The sequence below is a fragment of the Carcharhinus amblyrhynchos genome, chromosome 32, assembly GCF_965287045.1.
Source record: "Carcharhinus amblyrhynchos chromosome 32, sCarAmb.v2.hapA, whole genome shotgun sequence".
Lineage (NCBI taxonomy): Eukaryota > Metazoa > Chordata > Chondrichthyes > Carcharhiniformes > Carcharhinidae > Carcharhinus > Carcharhinus amblyrhynchos.
In genome coordinates this window covers 15,778,432-15,798,637 of record NC_137355.1, presented here as the reverse complement: position 1 = coordinate 15,798,637, position 20,206 = coordinate 15,778,432, and the positions used below count along the sequence as shown (strand labels likewise).

Sequence of the window (20,206 nt, the reverse complement as noted above, 5' to 3'; positions counted from 1 at the left end):
ACCCTACAGTGCAGTAAGAGGCCCTTTGCCCATCGAGTCTGCACTGAACACAATCTCACCCAGTCCCTACATATTATACCCACTAATCCCTCTAACTTATGCTTCCCTGGATATTAAGGGGCAATTTCTTAGTGTGGCCAATCAACCGAACCCGCACACCTTTGGACTGTGGGAGGAAACTGGAGTACCCGGAGGAAGCCCATGCAGACACGAGGAGAATGTGCAAACTCCACACAGACAGTGACCCGAGCCGGGAAACGAACCCAGGACCCTGGAACTGTGAAGTAGCAGTGCTAATCACTGTGCTACTGTACGGTATGCTTTCTATAGCGTGCAAGAAACAATACTTCTCACTGTATCCCAATACATGTGACAATAATAAATCAAAATGACTGTAACATTATATTCTGTGCCCTTTTCTTTCCTTCTCTCCTATATATTCTACAAACGGTATGCTTTGTCTGTGTAGTGTGCAAGAAACAATACTTTTCGCTGTATTCCATGTGACAATAATAAACTAGAATACTATATTCTGCACTCTCTCCTTCCCTTCTCCCCATGTACTTTACGAAAGAACATAAGAAATAGGAGCAGGAGTAGGCCATCCAGCCCTTCGAGCCTGCCCCGCCATTCAATAAGATCATGGCTGATCTGAAGTGGATCAGTTCCACTTTCCCGCTCTCTCCCCATAACCCTTAACTCCCCTGTCTGTCAAAAACCCATCTACCCGTGACTTAAATATATTTAGCGAGGTAGCCTCCAAAAGGTATGTTTTGTTTGTACAGTGCGCAAGAAACAATACTTTTCATTGTATCTCAGTACTTCTGGCAATATATCAGATCAATCAGTCCGACCCAGATACTGCTGTCTGGCAAGCAATTCCCCATTGAAACTGAAAGTGTGGACTGCCAAGAACTTTAGTTCATTAACCGGCGCCCACTGTTTACTGCACACATGCTGACTCCCTAACCCCAGCGTCAGAACTGTAGACCCTTGGCTGGAACATTATGACTGTTCGCGCCTGCGGGTTACTTGGTAAATCCTGGCCCTAGCACTTGATGAAGCCGAGCAACGGTGGAATGTGGCTTACTGTGGTAAATATTGACAGCCAAATCACACTGACTAACTAGCTGGAATCCAAACTGAGCACATTTCCAGAGAAGAAGCAACTTAGAAAAACTTGGGTTTGTACAGCGCCTATTGTTTGGGGGTGGTGCAATGGGGCTGTCACTGGATTAGTAATCCAGAGACCTGGGGTAACGCTCTGGGGACCCGGGTTCGAATCCCACCATGGCAGATGGTGAAATTTGAATTCAATAAAAAAATCTGGAATTTAAAGTCTAATCATGACCATTGTCGGAAAAATCCATCTAGAATCATAGAATGCCCTCAGTGGAGAAGGAGGCCATTTGGCCCATCGAGTCCACACCGACATCAATCCCACCCAGGTCCTGTCTCCATAATCCTACACATTTACCCTACTAATTCCCTGACACTGGAGGGTAATTTAGCACGGCCAATCAACCTAGCCTGCACATCTTTGGACTGTGGGAGGAAACTGGAGCACCCGGAGGAATCCCACGCAGACACGGGGAGAACGTGCAAGCTCCGCATAGACAGTGAGCCAAGCTGGAAACTGGACCCGGTTCCCTGGCACTGTGAAGTAGCAATGTTAACCACTGTGCCACACTGGTTCACTGATGTCCTTCCGGGAAGGAAATCTGCCATCCTTACCTGGCCTGGCCTCCATGTATTCCAGAGCCACAGCAATGTGGTTGACTCTTAAATGCCCTGTCTGAAATGCCAGTCTGTTTAAGGGGCAATTAGGGATGGGTAAGGCATACTGGCCCAGTCAGCGACACCCACACCCCATGAATGAATAAAAAAATTTTGGGATTTCCCAGAGCACCTAACAGTCTGTGAAGCATTTTTTGAAGTGTAGTCACTGTTGTGATGTTGGAAAAATTGCAGCCAATTTGTGCACAGCAAGATCCCACAAACAGCAATGTGACCAAATAACGTGTTCGTTTGTGAGGTAGATATTTTAAGCCAATATTATTCTCTGGGTATGGGCGATGCTGGCTGGGCCCATACCCATCCCAAAATGCCCTTGAATTGATTTGATTTACTGTCCCATGTATTGGGATGCAGTGAAAAGTATTATTTCTTACACGCTATACAGATGAAACATACCGTTCATAGAGTACATAGAGGAGAAGAAAGGGTGAGAGTGCAGAATGTAGTTTTACAGTCATAGCTAGGGTGCGGAGAAAGATCAACTTAATGCGAGGTAAGTCCATTCAAAAGTCTGATGGCAGCAGGGAAGAAGCTGTTCTTGAGTTGGTTGGAGCGTGGTGTCAGTCTACACTTCCCGCTGCCTCGGAAAAGCAGCCAGCATAACCAAGGACCCCACGCACCTTCCACCTTCCTCTGTCAGGAAAAAGGCGCAAAAGTCTGATAACACGTACCAACCGACTCAAGAACAGCTTCTTCCCTGCTGCTGTCAGACTTTTGAATGGACCCACCTCGCATTAAGTTGATCTTTCGCTACACCCTAGCTATGACTGTAACACCACATTCCGCACTCTCTCCTTTCCTTTTCCCCTATGTACTCTACGAATGGTAAGCTTTGTCAGTATAACATGCAACAAACAATACTTTTCACCGTATCCCAATACACGGGACTTGCTCTCATCCACCTTCTTCCGTCGGATAAAGATACAAATGTCTGAGGGCACATGTGTGTGGAGTCTGCATGTTCTCCCTGTGTCCGCGTGGGTTTCCTCCAGGGGCTCTGGTTTCCTCCCACACTCCAAAGATGTGCAGGTTAGGTTGATTGGCCGTGCTAAATTTCCCCTAGTTTGGGATGATGGGAATAGCGTCTGGGTGGGATTGTGTTCAGTACAGACTCGATGGGCCGAATGACCTCCTTCTGTACTGTAGGGATCCTGTGATTCTATGAAACCGATATTGGGTTAATCGATATTAAAGTTAACCAACACTTTCTATTGATATAACCTCTTTTCCTGATGAAACGTTCCTCCAAATTCCACAAACTGAATCCAACTTTCAATTGTTGTTGCGCAGACCAAGTTGCCTTTTGGGAACATTGCAGTCACGTCAGAGAAATGTGGCTTCCGATTAAATATTAACGCTAGTTTATCAAGCTGATAAAACATTTAGTCATGTTGACAACACAGCTCAGCATCCTACGAAGATACAAATGACAGGCGGCCCTCAATTAAATAGTCTACTGCCTTGAACCTTGACCCGGACTGAATATAAGTCCATCCCCTGTTGCAACAGGGACATCGGCAATCGATAAGCTTCATTAGTACAGGAATAAATGCAAAATAATCCGGGTGGTGGGCCTGGGGTTGGAGGCTCTAATTGTTTTGGAGCTGATCTGGACAGGCCACGGTGCCAGTCTCGCTTCTGAGACAGAAGGTCGCCTGTTCAAGCCCCACTTCAGAGGCTTGTGCACACCGCCCATAGAGCTGAGGGGGTGCTGCACTGTCAGGGGTGCTGCCTTCTCGGGCAAGACAGCCCCTTGTCTCCTCGGCAAAAGAAACAAAGGCTTAATTTATATTGCACTTAATTTATGTACCAAAGATGTGCAGGTTGGGTGGATTGGCTATGCTACATTGCCCCTTAGTGTCCAAAGATGTGGAGGTTGGGTTGATTGGCCATGCTAAATTGCCCCCTTAATATCCCAGGATGCGTAGGTTAGAGGGATTAATGAGGCAAATATGTAGGGTTATGGGAATAGGGCCTGGGTGGGACTGTTGTCGGTGCAAGCTCGATGGGCCGAGTGGTCTCCTTCTGCACTGTCAGGATTCTATGATCTATTCCTTCCAAAATTATATGTGACATGTCCAGGAAGCTCCTTCTCCAGATGCCATTTGAAAGTAAATAACCCTCGCTGGGACCTCAGGATATTAAAAATGCAGCAGAGAGGGTGAGGGTCAATCAAAGCCCTTTGTTGCTGTACTGCCTTCTCTTTGCACTGTCCGCAGATCAGGACGAGAGAAAGTGCCGTTGAACGGAGCATTATTTTTGTTTCGGTGGGAGATCTCCCAATCCCTACCCCAACTCCAACCTGCCCCCTCCTCCCCATGTCCTCCCCCCCCGTTCCTCTCCTACACAGAGGTCGGGAAATTAGGACAGGTGAGAACCTGGAAATTCCGAGCCCCCCCTCGGTGGCACCTCTGAGGGTCTCTGCCTCCTCCATCTTTTCCGGATTCCCATCACCCTCTGGGTGAAGAGGCTCGTCCTCAAGTCCCCCCCAAATCTCCTGCTCCTCGCCTCAAATCTCCGTCCCCGATCATTGATCCCTCCGCCAAGGGGAAAAGATTACTCCTGCCTATCCTACGTACCCCCCCCCACCCCACATAATCCCAATCCCCTCTCAGCCTCCTCTGCTCCAAGGAAAACAACTCCAGTCTATCCAATTTTTCTTCATGACCAAAATCCTTCAGCCCGGGCAACATCCGGGTAAATCAGCGACGCCTCTGGTGGCCAAACAGCAAAGGACTACTCGCAAATGAAAAATGCCTACTCAGGAAAGGCGCTGGAGGCGTAACTCCTGCCTACAGAGTCAAGCTCACCTAGACAAAAGGCATACACAAAACAAGATCAGATTCATGGCCACCACAGGACCTCCATGGCATCTTGCATTGGCCATTTGGAAACCAGAGTCCCAACTGATGTCCCTCACTACACCTCTGGGGGGCGGCAATGCGTCAATTCAAATCTGGCGAAGGGACACCCAGACGCGAAATGTTGGCTCTATTCTCCCTCTCCCTACGGATGCTGTCAGACCTGCTGAGATTTTCCAGCCTTTTCCTGTTTCCGTTTCGGATTCCTGTCTTTATTCAAATCGGTCAGAGCCCGGCTGCGTTGTCATCAGCCAAAGGAGAGATTCGAACCAACTTCCCCCTAAGCGTCTAAAGCGAAGTGATTGCCGCAAGAAGGAGAAAGAAGAAGCCACAAGAAAGCAAGCCACAGAAACCACGTGCCCGGCGCCAAGCACGTGATATCCTCGCACGAGGGGTTTCGAGAGTCGCTGGTGCGTTTTCTAGAAAGAGAAGACCCCGTTTATATATATTTCTGAGAATCGAACAGCTTTGGCAAGAGCTGGTAGCCAGCGTGACGGACAGCCAACCCTCAGATTGAAGAGTCGGGCGCTACCCAGGGCAAACTGGGAGAAAACTCACGGGGGGGGGGGCGGGGCAAGAAAAACCAAATTGCGTCCTTCTTCCTGGTTCACTTCCAACACGTTCCTGTCCCTTAGTTCAGATAAAATATGCGGAGAAGTTGAAGGAAACGGTTGGTGGTTTTAGACGGAAGTTGGGTGGGCACTTGAGAGAAACAAACTCGGTGGAGGGGGGAGGAATAGGGCTTACCACAAGGGAGCCGACATTGCCTCAATGGGCCGATTCGCCTCCCTCTGTGCTGCAACAACTCTACGGCATGAGATTTTCCAGTCCCGCCCGCTTGCCCACAGCGGGCATCATCATGGGTGGAAGGGGAAAATTTGGAGAGGGGCAAAAGGAAAAGTCAATCGTGTGTGGCTGCGCTCCAAATTTTCCCATCCAACGGGCGGGGTTATCCATCTCTTCCTGCTGGAGGATTTTCCAGTCCCGTCTGAAGTAGCCCATCTCTCCACACCTTTCCCCTGCTCACCATACTTTGCAACAGGTTCCCCAGTGGTACAGCGAGCAAGCCACGCTAAAGCCCCCTCGGAGGGTCTGGAAGATCCAGCTGACGGCCAATGGCTCGTCACGGGGAGGTTGGAAAATCCTGGCCAGTGACTCTAAAAGGTGGCTTGCCGGAGAGTGATGAATCAACCATCGAGGGGTTTGGTTGCTTTCCAATTGGTCTCATGCGGAGGTGAGGGGGGGGGGGGGGGGGGGGGCGAGCAGGGAGGGGTGAACCTCCAGGAATGGTGACTACCCAAACCAAAATGTCTGATCACTTCCAAAGGTGTGCGGGTTAGGTTAATTTGCAATTCTAAATTGCCCCTTAAGGAGATTAGCAGTGTAAATATACGGGGATAGGGTCCGGGTGGGATTGGTGTTAGTGTAGGCTGGATGGGCTGAATGGTCTCCTTCTTCTCTGTCATGATTCTAACTAATGAGCTTTCTCTTTTGAGTGATTGAAGGGGTAAAAATTGGCCCGGAACTAAAACTAGTACGAGTGCCGGAACCCATAATCTTCGATCTAATGAAGTGCGTTACCAATAGAAGTTGGACGATGCCTCTTTAACACCCAACTCTCAGTCAGTGTGGATCAAAGAGATTCTATAATTAGATACTGAGGGGTTAGATCAGAGATAACAGCCACAAACCTCACTTGCGTAGGTACAAGCACTTGTTAACCATAGAAGCCTACAGTGCAGAAACAGGCCCATCAGCCCGTCAAGTCATTGTCTATTTACGTCCACTAGTAAAGACAGAATTGAACCTCAGACAAACTTGCCTTCAAAAACCTGGCGTTAGTGCGTAGTAGCTCGCTGCAGCTAGTAACAAGCTAAAAGATTTTTGACTGAGAAGAACAATGGGGGAGGCAATGGCTCAGTGGTATTATCGCTCAGCTATTAATCCAGAAACTCAGCTCATGTTCTGGGGGACCCAAGTTCGAATCCCACCACAGCAGCTGGTGAAATTTGAATTCAATAATAATTAAGAATCTACTGACGACCATGAAACCATTGTCGGAAAAGCCCATCTGGTTCCTTTAGGGAAGGAAATCTGCCGTACTGACCTGGTCTGGCTTACACGTGACTCCAGAGCCACAGCAATGTGGTTGACTCTCAGCTACCCTCCAAGGGCAACTAGGCAGCGACGTCCATGATCACGAACGAATTAAATAAAAACTAAGGGTTCAATTACGTAGATCTACTCCAACAGTGAAGCCTTACAGCTCCAGCAATGTGTGGCCTCACTCCCCATTGGCGTGCTCCATTGGTTCAGGCCTGGTCACGTGGGCCACCCTGTACGAAGCCACACTTTCAAAGACATCCTCCTCCCTTACATTGGCCTTCTGGGCAGTGGGGTAAATGAATCAAGTGTTCTTTGTGATACTCTCCGACCGCCGGAGCTCCTTATTATTTAGGCTGCCTGGCTCAAGCCAGGATGTGTCAGCATCAGGGGGAGAGGTGGCAGTTTGGGCTGGTGCTTTGCTGACTTTCCCTCCATTAACGGATTTGGGCCTCTGAACCACAAGTGGTTTTGTTAGCTTTTATTTCCATTTCAGACCCGACCTAACTGGCTCAACCCTTCACACCTCCTTTGTCTCCCTCAGATCTGTGGTTTCAGTTCCTCCCATCACCTTACAGCTGTCAAGCCATCTTCTGCTTTTCTCAAAAGCTGACTGCAGATTGTGAACATTAAATACGTGTGTGTGTGTGTGTATATGTGTGTGTATATGTGTGTGTATATGTGTGTGTATGTGTGTGTATATGTGTGTGTGTGTGTGTGTGTATATGTGTGTGCGCGCGCAAATGTACACTCCTTTGAGTCTATATGTGTCTTTGTATCTGTGCACATATATACATGCATACAAGGGCAGCACAGTAATGAGCACTGCTGCTTCACAGCGCCAGGGACCCGGTTCGATTCCTGGCTTGGTTCACTGTCTGTATGTAGTTTGCACGTTCTCCCCGTGTCTGCGTGGGTTTCCTCCAGCTGCTCCGGTTTCCTCCCTCATTCTGAAGGACGTGCTGTGTAAGTGCATTGACCCAAATAGGCGCCAGGCCGTGGCGTCGAGAGGATTTTCACAGTAACTTCATTGCAGTGTTAATGTAAGCCTACTTGTGACACGAATAAATAAACTTTAACTTTACTTATGTGAAGAAACTACAAAAGGTCGTCAATGTAGCCCAATCTATCACGTAAACCAGTCTCCCATCCATTGACTCTGTCTACACTTCCTGCTGTCTCGGCAAAGCAGCCAGCATAATTAAGGACCCCACGCACCCCGGATATTCTCTCTTCCATCTTCTCCCATCAGGAGAAAGATACAAAAGTCTGAGATCACGTACCAACTGACTCAGGGACAGTTTCTTCCCTGCTGCCATCAGACTTTTGAATGGACCTACCTCACATTAAGTTGATCTTTCTCTACACCCTAGCTATGACTGTAACACTACATTCTGCACTCTCTCCTTTCCTTCTCGCAGAATGGTATGTTTTGTCTGTACAGCATGCAAGAAACAATACTTTTCACTGTATGCTTATACATGTGACAATAATAAATCAAATCAAATGTACATTCTTGCGTGTGTATACATGTGAACTAACATCTATGGATTTTTAAAAATTCTTTGATGAGTGGGGCATCATTGGCAAGCATTTGTTGCCCATCCCTAAGTGCCCTTCGATAGCGTGGCTTGCTAGACCATGAAGGCATTGAGGAAGGAGCCAATCACATTGCTGTGGGTTTGGATTTGCACGTAGGCCAGACTGGGTAAGGATGGCAGATTTCTACAGAATACCTTTTTGATTTGACTATCATTGTCACATGTATTACCATACAGTGAAAAGTATTGTTTCTTACGCCCTCTACAGACAAAGCATACTTTTCATAGAGAAGGAAAGGAGAGAGTGCAGAATGTAGTGTTACAGTCACAGCCAGGGTGTAGAGAAAGATCAACTTAGTGCGAGGTAGGTCCATTCAAAAGTCTGATGGCTGCAGGGAAAAAGCTATTCTTAAGTCAGTCAGTATGTGATCTCAGACATTTGTATCTTTTTTCAGACAGAAGAAGGTGGAAGAGAGAATGTCCGGGGTGCACAGAACCCCTACTGTGCAGAGACAGGCCATCCAGCCTGCACCGACTCTCCAAAACAACATCCCACACTTGCCCTATTCCTGCAACCCTGCACATTTACTGTGGCTAATCTACCTAATCTGTACACCTTTGGAGTTCAGAGGAAACCAGAGCACCCGGAGGAAACCCACACAGACACGAAGAGATCGTGCCAACTCCACACAGACAGTGAACCCGAAGCCGGAATTGAACCCGGGTCCCTGACTCTGTGAGGCAGCATGGCTAACAACAATGTCACCTGTTTCCTGAAGGACATTAGCAAACCAGGTAGCTTTTTATGACAATCTAGCTTGGTGGTAAAAACTGGGCAGCATGGAGAAGTTGGGCCGAAGGGCCTTATTCCATGCTGTAAACCTCTAAAATCAATGGCAATGTCATGGTCAGCATTACTGAGGCTAGCTTTCAACTCCAGAGTTTATTCATTGGATTTAAATCCACCATCTACTGTGGTGGGATTTGAACCCACGTCCTTGGAGCATTAGCCAGGGTCCTTGGGTACATTACCACTCCACAACCATCTCCTCTTACATGTGTGAATAAATGTATAGATGTGCATGTGTATGGATACATAGTTGTGCATATCCATGTGTGTGTGTGGGTGTATGCCTGTGTGTGTGGGTGGGCATCTCTATGTTCTTGCTATCAATCACTACAATAATGCAGAGATAACCTGCAAGCTGATGGATGGGGAGAACACACTTCCAATAATCCAAAGGAGAGAAATATTGCACTCAAAAGTTCTGTTTTACACTCCACAGGTGCTGTCAAACCTGCTGAGATTTTTCAGAGCTTTCACTTATCAATGCTTTCCATTCATCAAAAATAGTCTCATCAACCGAGGTCTAGACATCAAGTCAGGCAACTTTAGCTTATCACCTTTCTCCTCCATCTACAACCGCCCTTTTTCTTTACAATATCCCATATTTAGATTGTTTTTTTTCCCAACAATCGATAATAGTTTCACGGCCATCAGTAGATTCCTGATTCCAGATTTTTTTTATTGAAGTCAAATTCCACCATCTGCGGTGGTGGGATTCGAGCCCGGGTCCCCAGAACATTACCTGAGTTTCTGGATTAAAAGTCTAGTGACAATAACACTAGGCGTGGACAGAGTGGATAGTCAGAAGCTTTTTCTCAGGATGGAAGAGTCAATTACTAGGGGGCACAGGTTTAAGGTGCGAGGGGCAAGGTTTAAAGGAAGCGTATGAGGCAAGTTTTTTTTAGACTGAGGGTGGTGGGTGCCTGGAACCCACTGCAGGAGAAGGAGTGGAAGCAGATATGATAGTGAGTTTTAAGGGGTGTCTTGACAGTACGTAGTGCCTTAATGCAAACGCGGCCTCTCACACCATTCTTTTGTTCTCAAAGTTGCTACGCCTTGTTGCAATCTCTCATGGGAGCAGGAATGCCTTGATACAATTATACAGGGCCTTGGGGAGACCACACCTGGAATATTGCGCGCAGTTTCAGTCTCCTTATCTGAGGAAGGATGTTCTTGCTCTAGAGGGAGTGCAGAGAAGGTTTATCGGTGATTCCTGGGGTAGCGGGGCTTTTTTTTAATTAATTCGTGGGACATGAGTGTCGCTGGCTGGGTCAGCATTTATTGCCCATCCCTAGTTGCCAGAGGGCAGTTGAAAGTCAACCACATTAGCTGTGACTCTGGAACCAAATGTAGGCCAGACCAGGTAAGGGGGACAGATTTCCTTCTCTAAAGGATATTAGTGAACCAGATGGATCTTTCCGACCATCAACAATGGTTTCATGGTCATCAGTAGATTCTTAATTACAGGTCTTTTTTATTGAATTCAAACCTTGTAATCCTGTAGTTGGGTGGTTTCGAACCCGGGTCCCCAGACATTAGCTGTATTTCTGGATTAACTGTCTGGTGATAATAACACTAGGCATGGACAGAGTGGATAGTCAGAAGCTTTTTCCCAAGGTGGAAGAGTCAATCACTAAAGTACACAGGTTTAAGGTGCGAGGGGCAAGGTTTAAAGGAGATGTATGAGGCAAGTTTTTTTACACAGAGGGTGGTGGGTGTCTGTTGGAGGAGATAGCAGAGGCGGATACAATAGTGACTTTTAAAGGGCGTCTTGCCAAATACATGAATAGGATGGGAATAGAGGGATATGGTGCCCGGAAGGGTTGGGGTTTTTTAGTTCAGTCAGGCATTGTGGTCGGTGCAGGCTTGGAGGGTCAAAGGGCCTGTTCCTGTGCTGTAATTTTCTTTGTTCTAAGCCATCGCCTCTCCCAAGAGTCCAGGTCCACGAGAAGAAATTGAGTCATTTAGGATTTTATTTGCTGCAGTTCAAAGGAATGCGGTGGAAATTCTCATAGAAACCAATAAAATTCTAACAGGACTAGACAGGGTAGGTGCAAGAAGGATGTTCCTGATGATGGGGGTGGCCAAAACCTGGGGTCACAGTCTGAGGATTTGGGGTAGACCACTTAGGACAGAGATGAGGAGAAATTTCTTCACCCAGAGAGAAGTCAGCCTGTGGAATTCACTACCAGAGAAAGGAGTTGAGATCGAAACATTGAATGTTTTCAAGAGCTTTTGGGTCAAAAAGGATCAAAGGATACTGGAGGAAGAGGGGATCCAATTGAGTTGGACAATCAGCCATGATCACAATGAATTGGCTCAAAAGGCCAAATGGCTTCCTCCTTGTCCTATTTTCTGTGGTCCTATGTTTAATATCTAACACATTCTCCCTCTCTCCAGTTGTGACAAAGGGTCAAAAGAACTCAAAACGTTAACTCTGCTTTCTCTCCTTACAGATACTATCCGACCTGCTGAGTTGTCCTCTGTTCTTGTTTTGGATAGGTATGGACTTGTTGGTCTAAACAGCTTGTTTCTACGTTGCAAATGCAGGGTAGAACTTCCTGTATTCCATCCTCGCAATGTGACTTGAGATCAATCTCAGTTGGAGACTATTTGCAGTGTCCGCACTTTGATTTCCTCTTATGAAGGGAGACTGCAAATCTGGGCAGCGATTTTCAGAGACGGAAACAACCTCAAATCCATTTCACATCGGACCCTGAGGGTGACTAACGACAGGAAACGTTACCCAAACTCTTACAGATCTAAGACTAATATGACACCTCGCTGCGCCAGCATCGAGCAGTGCTGATGGTTGAGAGCTTCACATTTCTAGGTGTCCAGATCACCAACAACCTGTCCTGGTTCCTCCACACTGCACAATAATTAAGAAAACCCCACCAACACCTCCACTTCCCCAGGAGGCTAAGGAAATTTGGCATGTCCACTACAACTCTCACCAACATTTACAGATGCATGATAGAAAGGATTCTTTCTGGACGTATCACAGCTTGGTATGGCTCCTGCTCTGACCAAGACCACAAGAAAGTACAAAGAATTGTGAACGTAGCCTAACCCATCAGGCAAACCAGCCTCCCATCCATGGACTCTGTTTACACTTCCCGCTGCCTTGGAAAAGCAGCCAGCATAATTAAGGACACCACGTACCCTGGACATTCTCTCTTCCACCATCAGGAAAAGGATACAAAAGTCTGAGGTCAAGTACCAACCGACTCAAGAACAGCTTTTTTCCCCTACTGCCATCAGACTTTTGAATGGACCTACCTCGCATTAAGTTGATCTTTCTCTACACTCCAGCTATGACTGTAACACTACATTCTGCACCCTCTCCTTTCCTTCTCTGTGAATGGTATGCTTTGTCCGTATGGCACGCAAGAAACAATACTTTTCACTATATCCCAATGCATATGACAATAATAAATCAAATCAAAAATCAAGTCAAATCTAATCAGCATGAATGGCGTAGGGCACAGGGAGTACATCAGGTGAACAAAAACGTGAAAGGCCAAATTTCCGGGACAATTTTGTAACATTCCCTGATTCATGGAACGTAGGTAATACTTAACAAGGCATCGCTTCAGCATAAATATTCTTAAGGGCAAAGTCTTTTAATAGCCAGCACATCAAAGTCCCTCGATCTGTATTACACAGCAAGATCAATTCTGGGAATCCGCTTGTTGATATTAAAAGTTGTGTCAATATTTTTGCCGTACACCTTGTTCTCATTCTACCACATACAAATCAAAACAACCAAATCACAATTAACCCTTACATAAGTGAAAAACCCACGTTGACCTAACACCTCAAACAAGGCTCGAAGGAAGGTTGCCTCCGAACAAGTGTAGTGGCTATTGCTACACAATCTAACACAATCGGCAACTTGTCACCATCCTGACTTGGAAATATATCGGCCATTCCTTATTAAGGATACTAATAAGGTTGAATAAGATTGGAAAAGTACAGAGAAAGTTTACAAAGATGTCGCCGGGACTTGAGAAACTGAGTTACAGAGCAAGGTTGAACAGGTTAAGACTTTATTCCCTGGAGCGTAGAAGAATGAGGGGAGATTTGATAGAGGTGTATAAAATTATGATGGGTATAGATAGAGTGAATGCAAGCAGGCTTTTTCCACTGGGAGAAAAAAAACTAGAGGACATGGGTTAAGGGTGAAGGGGGAAAAGTTTAAAGGGAATATTAGCGGGGGGGCTTCTTCACACAGAGAGTGGTGGGAGTGTGGAATGAGCTGCCAGATGAAGTGGTAAATGCAGGCTCACTTTTAACATTTAAGATAAACTTGGACAGGTACATGGATGAGAGGGGTGTGGAGGGATATGGTCTAGGTGCAGGTCAGTGGGACCAGGCAGAAAAATGGTTTGGCACAGACAAGAAGGACCAAAGGGCCTGTTTCTGTGCTGTAGTGTTCTATGGTTCTATTGTTCACAGTCGCTGGGCTGAAATCCTGGAATTTCCTCCGTAACGGCATTGTGAGTCGACCCACAACACGTGGACTGCAGGAGTTCAAGAAGGCAGCTCACCACCACCTTCTCAAGGGGCAACTAGGGTTGGGCAATAAATGCTGACCCAGCCAGCAACGCCAATGTCCCAAGAATGAATAACAAAAAAGAAAACACAACGTGAAAGTGAAAAGTCTTTTTTTGATCGAACTTTTCACCTAAGTGTAGGCTATTGAGCAACACACACATACTCTTGGTACATTTGGATAATGCAGTTGCCATGGCCTGTTGTCTCCGAAAGAGCAGTTGGTTAGAGACGTCAAGAGATTTGAGTTAAAAATCTAGCCTGACGCAGTGCAGTACTCCACTGCAGTACTGATGGAGTTTAAGTTTATTTATTAATGTCACAAGTAGAAGCCTTAGTGTCAGGGAACTAGGGGCGTAAATATCATAGAACAGAATCCCCGTGGTGCAGAAGTAGGCCATTCAGCCCATCGAGTGTGCAACAAGCACAATCCCACCCCAGGCCCTCTTCCCGTAACCTCACACATTTACCTTGCTAATCCCACAGACGTGAGGGTCAATTTTAGCACAGCCAATCAACCCAACCCACACATCTTTGAACAGTGGGAGGAAACCGGAGCACCCAGAGGAAACCCACACAGACACGGGACGAACATGCAAACTTTACACAGGCAGTGACCAGGGGCTGGAGTTGAACCCGGGTCCGTGGTGCTGTAAGGACAGCAGTGCTAACCACTGTGCCAGCAAGCCACCCCTAAAATGGGATTATGGGGCAGGGCCTGGGGTGGGACTGTGGTCAGTGCAGGCTCAATGGGCCAAATGGCCTCCTCCTGTACTGTATACATTCTATAATTCCACTCAGCACCTCTCCCACATCCCGTGCACCCTTATTTTAAGGTGAGGTTGTTAAGAGATATCAGGACAAGATTGTGTGCTCGGAATCCAATTTTGGGCTACGATGTCCTCACCTCTGATCTCGAACATGATAACACTTTGTGAAACCCACCATTAATCACTGCAGTGTCTCAACATTAAGCGGAACCCTGCTCACCAATAACGAATGTTTGATGAGGCTTGTGTGAGAGCCTTCTATTAATCCCACCTAATTGAGGTTAATCACAACAGTCGAGTTGAAACCGTTCATTAATGCTCACTGAAGCCCCATTATTAAACCGCACTACGCATCGAGTGCGACAGCCAAGTTAGTCTTCTGGCTATCTCCTGCATTCCTAAATGCACGTGGCCTCCAAGAAGCCAATGGTGACACAGTGGTTAGCACTGCTGGCTACATCAACTGGGTTTGATGTAGCCCCGTCCATCAAACCAAACTCCCATTCTTTCACTCCATCTACACTTCCCGTTGCTTTGAGAAAGCAGTCAGCGTAATCAAGGACCCCCACGCCCCTGACATTCTCTCTCCCACTCTTCTTCCGTTGGGAGAAAGGTACAAAAGTCTGAAATCGCATACCAACTGACTCAAGAACAGCTTCTTCCCTGCTACTACCAGACTTTTGAAGGGACCTATTGTATATTAAATTGATCTTTCTCTACACTCTAGCTGTAACTGTAACACTACTCTCCCTTTCATTCTCTCCTATGTACTCTATGAATGGTATGCTTTGTCTGTATAGCATGTAAAAAACAATACTTTTCACTGTATCCCAATACATGTGACAATAATAAATCAAATCAAATCGAATTACTCTCAAACCCACAATCTCTGTCCCTTAGAGTTGATCGATGTTACTGCACATATAGAATCATGGAATCCCTACAGTGCAGAGGGAGGCCATTTGACCCATTGAGTCTGCACTGACCACAATCCCACTCAGGCCCTATTCCCATGACCCCCCCCGCATATTTACCCTGCTAATCCCCTAGGGCCAATTTAACAATCCAACTAATCCATTGTAGTTCCTTGCAGTCTTGGGCAGAGCGGGAGACATATCAAGCTGTGACACAACCAGAAAGGAATCTTTCTATGGTGCATCTGTAAAAGTTGGTGAGAGTTGTAGTGGACATGCCAAATTTCTTTAGTCTTCTGAGAAGGTAGAGTGGTGGGCTTTCGTAATTGTAGCGTCAGCACGGGGAGGACCAGGAGAGGTTGTTGGTGATCTGGATGACTAGAAACTTGAAGCTCCTGATCATTTCCACTTCATCCCTGTTGATGTAGACAGGGACGTGTCCTCCACGACACTTTATGAAGCCGATGACTATCTCCATTGTTTTGCTGACATTGAGGGAGAGATTATTGTTGTCGCACTAGTTTTTCTATCTCTTTCTTCTGGTGTGGTACTAATGCAGTGTCGCCCTTGAAAGGATAGATGGGGCTTTCGATTACAGGCTCGTCAGAGGAATGGTACCTGCTGGAACAAGGGCATCTTATTTCTCGAGTGAAGTTGTGGGGTGAGAGGGGTAGGGTGGGGTCAAGGCAGAGAGGGAGAATCTCACACACCCCTCAGTGTTTGGGCCTGGGAGTTCATCAGGCTGACTGATATCTCTGGCATAGGACCCAGGAACCTAATCCTAGAATCCCTACAGTGCAGAAAGAGGCCATTTGGCCCATCGAGCCTGCACCAACAACAATCCAATATGCTTCTATGTAAGGTGGCGCAGTGGTTAGCAATGCTGCCTCACAGCACCAGGGACCCAGGTTCAATTCCCAGCTTGGGTCACTGTCTGTGTGGAGTCTGCATATTCTCCCCATGTCTGCGTGGGTTTCCTCTGGTTTCCTCCCATTCTCCAAACATGTACAGGTTAGATGGATTGGCCTTTCTAAGTTGTCCCTTAGTGTCCAAATATGAGCAGACTAGCAGATTGGCCACGCTAAATTGTCCTTAGTGTCCAAAGATGTGCAGGTTAGGTGGATTGGCCATGCTAAATTGTCCCTTGGTGTCCAAAGGTGAGCAGATTAGGTGGATTAGCCATGCTAAATTGCCACTCAGTGACTCAAGTTATGTGGTTTGATGGGGCAGGGTGGGAAATTAGCTTACATGGGGTTACAGGAATGGAGCGGGAGGGTAGGCTTTGACACGATGCTCTGTTGGAGAGTTGGTGCAGACTCGATGGGCTGAGTGGCCTCCTTCTACACTGTGGGGGAATCCTATCATTCTAAAGAGTTTCTTCCTTTGCGAGTAAAAGGAGAGAGAGGTTTGCACTCAGACAGCAGAGAAAGGGGGGGAGGGAGGGGAGGGGAAGGGGAAGGGGGTGGGGTGGCGGGGGGGGGAGGCCGCACAGTGCGAGGATTCCTGACACACACCACCCTGACGTGCCGGCTGCTCCTTCCAGCCACAGAGGCTGTAACGTGATCAGTCCGGCCTCTGTGGGAGCTGCCACATTAGGCCGGGGACGGACGCAACTCAAAACCTGTTGGCTCAGCTGGGGGGACGGGGAAGATTCCAGAACGGAGGCCAGGTCAAGCTGTGGGCCCACATCCCCCCACATCCCCCACCCCCACCCCCCCCTCCCCTCCTGTCAAATAGAAGGTGATTAATGACTCCACATTCGAGCTGCCAGGCTCCAGAGCAGGAGTGCCATGGTCTTCAATGCTGTAGAGGGGCAGTGACAGGTTCCGCACCGCTGCGCGGGAGGGGACTGACGAGGAGAGCTGGGAGACATGAGTCCACGCAGAAGAGGATTCCGGAATTTTCTCTCCCCCCCCCCCCCCCCAACACTTTCGTTATTTAATCATCAGCCACTCCTCCGACGAAACGTTCTAAGTGTAGGCACCGCGGCAAGGACAGAAGCCAAATGCGCACAGCAAGCTCCCACAAACAGCAACAGGATAACCGTCGGACTGTCTGTATTTTGTGATGCAAGACATTGAGTCCAATGGTCAGCCAAGGTCAAAATGAATGGCGGAGCAGTCTCGAAGGGCCGAATGGCCTACGCCTGCTTCTACTTTCTACGTGATGTTGATTGAAGGATAAGTATTGGTCAGAATAGAATCCCAGAGAAGGCCATTCAGCCCATCAAGCCTGCACCTACAACAATCCCACCCAGGCCCTATACCCTTCACCTCACATATTTACCCTACTAGTCCCCCTAAGGGAGGATTTAGCACACAGAACCCCTACAGTGCAGAAAGAGGCCATTTGGCCCATCAAGTCTGCACTGATAACAATCTTACCAAGGGCCTACCCCCATAAGTATTTTACCCACTAATCCCCCTGACACTAAGGGGCAACTTAGCATGGCCAATCAGCCTAACCCGCACATTTTGGGGCTGTGGGAGGAAACCGGAGCACCCGGAGGAAACCCACACAGACATGGGGAGAATGTGCAAACTCTACACAGACAGTGACCCGAGGCCGGAATCGAACCCAGTCCCTGGTGCGGTGAGTTAGCAGCGCTAACCACTGTGCCACCTGAATGGCCAAACAACCTAACCTGCTCAACCTCAGGGGGAATTCCCCTACTCTTCAAAAAAATAGCACCACTGGGTCTTTCAGACCCACTCAGGCAAGCTAACACAGCCTTGGTTTGATCCCACTGGAGCGACAGCAATTCCCAACAGTGCAGCACTCCCACAGTCCTGCACTATACCGTCAGCCTGGATCTTCGCGCTCAAGCCCTGTAGCGGGACTCGAGCCAGGGGACCTTGCAATTGCAGAGGCTCGAGAGCTACCCACGGAGCCACAGCTGACAAATACAACAGGGCCTAAAAGTGGCGAAGCACAGGCCCTCCCTAACCTAGTACGGCACAGTGACTTAACACTGCTGCCTCACAGCACCAGGGACCTAGGTTCAATTCTAGCCTTGGGTAACTGTATGGAGTTTGCATGTTCTCCCCATGTCTGCAAGGGTTTCCTCCGGGTGCTCTGGTTTCCTTCCACAGTTCAAAGATGTGCAGGTTAGGTGGATTGGCCATGCTAAGTTGCCCCTTAGTGTCCAAAGATGTGCAGGTTAGGTGGATTGGCCATGCTAAGTTGCCCCTTACTATCAGGGGGATTAGCAGGGTAAATGCATGGGTTACGGGAATAGGGCCTGTGTGGGAGTACTGTCGGTGCAGGTGCGATGGGCTGAATGGCCTCTTTCTGCAGAGCAGGGATTCTATGAGTCTCTCAAAATAAGGGCGCGAATCTCAACACAACCGCTCCAGAAGGTACAGAACAGGACTGCAATGGTGCCTGTACTGTTGGCACTCAAAATCCTCTTAAATTCACTCGCCTTCAAGTCATCTGTACGCTGCCTCCCTCTCTTTATAACTGACTGCTGTTCCCGGATCAATTATAAATGATTTAGAATCGGGCTGACTCGCTTTAATTTGCTTCTGACGCCACACTGCGATGGAGGGCAGGTTGACACGGCCAGTGTGAAAGCTCGGGAGCGCGGGGGCAATATTTTGCCGGCCCCTTCCCCCGTTTCCAGTTTAAAAATGCCCCCCCACCCCAGGTGGAGCACGGAGCTGCAGGAGTGGAGGCCACCCAGAGGCTTTTTGCGGTGCCCTTGTCAGACAGGAGCTGTCTACACAGCGGTCATGGTGTGTGGACGCACAAACAGCTCAGCTTGCTGAAAAGCCTGGATGGACAGGCCGTGAATGTTATCGCAAGGAGGACACGGAGTCCATTAATCATTCCTGGTGGGCAGCACTGACAGGGAGTCAATCAACTGTGACTGAGGCTTCCAGCTCGACAACTCCCCAGCTCTCTGCTAGCGCAGCGCAATCCCTCCCTATACCCCCCCCACCTAACCAGCGCAGCGCAATCCCTCCCTATACCCCCCTCACCTAACCAGCACAGCGCACCCCCTCCCTATACCCCCCCCCCACCTAACCAGCACAGCGCACCCCCTCCCTATACCCCCCCCCCACCTAACCAGCACAGCGCATCCCCTCCCTATACCCCCCCCACCTAACCAGCACAGCGCACCCCCTCCCTATACCCCCCCCCACCTAACCAGCACAGCGCAATCCCTCCCTATACCCCCCCCCACCTAACCAGCACAGCGCATCCCCTCCCTATACCCCCCCCACCTAACCAGCACAGCGCACCCCCTCCCTATACCCCCCCCCACCTAACCAGCACACCGCACCCCCTCCCTATACCCCCCCCACACCCCCCAACCAGTGCCCCGTATCTTCTCGCTATTCCCCCCTACCCCTCACTAACCAGCGCACTGTTCCTCCTCCCTATACCCCCCCAACCAGTACATCGCACCCCCCCATAACCCCCACCCCGCTAACCAATACCCCATACCCCCTCCCCCCTCCCTATATGCCCCACCCCTGCCTAATGAGCACCCCGCACCCTCTCCCTGTACCCCCCTAATCAACGCACTGCATCTCCTCCCTACCCCCAGCGCCACCCCCCCCCACCCAGTGCACCACGCCCCCTCCCTATAATCCCAACCCCCACCTAACCAGTGCAAAGGGTCCTGAATGAAGCCCAGACCACCACGCAAACCAGCCTCCGTCCATTGAATCTGTTTACACCTCCGTTGCCTCGGCAAAGCAGCCAGCGTAATCGAGATCCCCACGCACCCCAGTCATTCTCTCTTCCATCCTCTTCCGTCGGGAAAAAGATACAAAAGTCTGAGGACATGCACCAACTGACTCAAGAC

At 48.5% G+C, this 20,206-nt stretch overlaps 1 protein-coding gene across 3 annotated transcripts in view; it reads right to left on the bottom strand.

The window, feature by feature from the left end:
* The window catches only part of LOC145360678 (AT-rich interactive domain-containing protein 3B-like), a 220,988-nt gene that overhangs the window by 40,239 nt on the left and 160,543 nt on the right, over nt 1–20,206 (bottom strand). The gene's annotated exons all lie outside the window — the stretch shown is intronic.